General features: G+C 39.5%; 1 protein-coding gene across 9 annotated transcripts in view; it reads left to right on the top strand.

The window, feature by feature from the left end:
• Positions 1-695, top strand: part of FTSJ1 (FtsJ RNA 2'-O-methyltransferase 1) — a 9,692-nt gene extending 8,997 nt beyond the window's left edge. For all 9 annotated transcript variants that reach the window (XR_002122459.1, XR_002122461.1, XR_002122464.1 and 6 more), the window contains one exon: positions 292-695. The gene's annotated coding sequence lies outside the window, so the exon portion shown is untranslated. The remainder of the gene's footprint in view (positions 1-291) is intronic.
• Positions 696-2,627: the final 1,932 nt, after the last annotated feature.

Here is a 2,627-nt window from a genome sequence, read left to right on the forward strand (position 1 = left end):
AAAAAAAAAAAAAAAAAAAAAAAAAAAAAAAAAAAAAAAAAAAAAGAATGGATCATTAAATCATGGTATATTCACAGAAGAGAATTACGTGCAGTGAGAATGAATCCTACAATTATACAAAATAACACATTAAACAGAACATGTGTTTATGCATTTTTTTCTGTTATGTCACTGTTTACAATAAAAGGGGGGAAACTTCACAAGAGTATTAGTAATGAGTAAACAATGATTACAGTAGAGAAAATGTGGGGAAATATATTTTTGTTTAAAATTTTTTCTTTGACCTTTAAGTGGCTGGCAGTCTGATACAACTCGGAAGCTGTTTGCTGTCAGGAGAACCAGAACTTGCATTGATGAACTTGTTTTTCAAATATCATCTCGTCAACGGGTCCTGAACATACAAGTCACGAGTGGGAACCTGCAACCACCGCCACGAAAACAGCCAGGAAAGTAACATCACGAAATGTCCGTCTACACTACAGAGGGGATTCTTGAGTGACGTCTTGCCTCTTTAAATCTTTCCAAGGGTGTCCTGATTATGTCCAGAATTTACCCCGAAGGCAGGGGTTCTTAACCTGTACAGAAGTCAGGGGTACCCATAAAGTTGATGGAGGAAAATATTACATCTTTATTTTCACTAATACAGTAAAACCTTGGATTGCAAGTAATGTGATTTGTGAGTGTTCCACAAGACGAGCAAACATTTCTAATACATTTTAACATGGTAAACAAGTGATATCTTGCAATATGAGTAGTTTGTTTCCGGAATGAATTATGCTCGCAAGCCAAGGTATTACTGTAACTGAAATTTAGCTTTACTCCCAAATAAGAATTCTGGCAGTAAATCACAATCCTAAAAGCAGTGCCTGTGACTTTCCGCCAATACAAATCAGTTCATTTTTATGGGACGGTTGTTGCGGGCATCTTGAAATATTGTTCACATTTGTCACTACTTGGAACCATAGAAGATCTTATAATTTGATGTACTAATAAAGAAGTTCACATATTGCCGCATTCCAGTGTTTCATTTTAACATAGGTGGTCATATTTTTTCCAGTTTTATTGAGATATAATTGATATTTAAGTTTAAAGTGTACAACATGATTTGATTTGTGTATATATTGTGAAATGATCACAATATTTTAACATCCATCACCTCACATAGTTACAAATGTTTCTTCTGATGGGAATTTTTAAACTGTACCCCTTTAGCAACTTTCAAATATACAATACGGTATTATTAACTAGAGTCACCATGCTATATATCACATCCCCTTGACTTATTTATAGCTGGAAGTTTGTACCTTTTGACCATTCATCCATTTTCCCCACCCCACCTCACACCTATGGCAACTACCAATCTGGTCTCTGTTTCTCTGAGTTCATTTTTTTTTCAGATTTCACATGTAAGTGAGATCATATGGTATTTGTCTTTCTCTGTCTGACTTATCTGACTTAGGAAATGCCCTCAAGGTCCATCCATGTTGTCACAAATGGCAGAATTTCTTTTTATGACTGTATATTCTAGCACTCATTTCTTAGGAGCAGAATTGGCATACATGCAGCTTTAATATTCTGTTGTATGTATACACCATGTTTCCTTCATCCGTTGACAGACACTTAGATTGTTTCCATATCTTGTCTATTGTGAATAATGCTATGAACATGGGGGTGCAGATACCTCTTTGAGATAGTGATTTCATCTTCAGATAAATACCCAGAAGTGGAATTGCTGAATAATATGGTAGTTCTATTTAACTTTTTGAAGAACCTCTGTCCTGTTTAATTGGTTGCCTTAGTAATCCTCTGTATTTGAGTGTGTATGTGTGCATGAGCATGCTTTTTAAAATATCCTGGAGCTGGCCGAGTGGCTCAGTTGGTTAAGAGCATGAGCTCTGAGCGGCGGGGTTGCTGGTTCAATTCCCACATGGGCCAGTGAGCTGTGCCCGAGCTGTGCTGCCGCTGGGCTGCCAACTGGTGGTGGGGTGGCTCAACTGGTGAGAGTACATGAAAAAATATATCCTGTGAAAGGACCCACAGAACAATTTTTTTTATGTTAAAAATCCTTCCCTTCAAGAAATGTCAAAAAGTCTGCCTTGACTGCAGTCCTGAATTTCTACTGTTTAGCAAACAGGAGGAAACTCACCAGCTACATAGGCAGAACCGGTTTCTGCAGCTGATTCCCATATCTTTAGAAACTCATGTCCTCTGTCCACACCCCAGTCCAGTGATCTCAAAACTCCTCACATTCCAGCCTGTGATCCTTGGTGTTCCTACACCTGATGGTGTGACCCTAAGCGTGTCCATACCAAGTGTCCAACCCCCAGGGGCAGAGTAGCACACCACAGCGTGTTAACCCAGGATTCTTCTCACCCAAGTCAGTGCAACCACAAGAACGTATGACAGAAGTGTCCACACAAAAGTCTGTTACCACGGGAGTATCAATGCCCATCACCATGAGAATTTGGCAGTGTCCACACTACAGTCTGTGAAGCCCCAAGAGCGTGCACACTCCAATCTGTCACCCCAGGAGTGTCCACATCTAAATCTCCAGGAGTATAAACACAGCCTTTGAGAGTCCGGGAATGTACTCACCTCAGGTTGTGTATCCCTAGCTGTGTCCACCC

This window comes from Hipposideros armiger, unplaced genomic scaffold (assembly GCF_001890085.2).
Source record: "Hipposideros armiger isolate ML-2016 unplaced genomic scaffold, ASM189008v1 scaffold_862, whole genome shotgun sequence".
Lineage (NCBI taxonomy): Eukaryota > Metazoa > Chordata > Mammalia > Chiroptera > Hipposideridae > Hipposideros > Hipposideros armiger.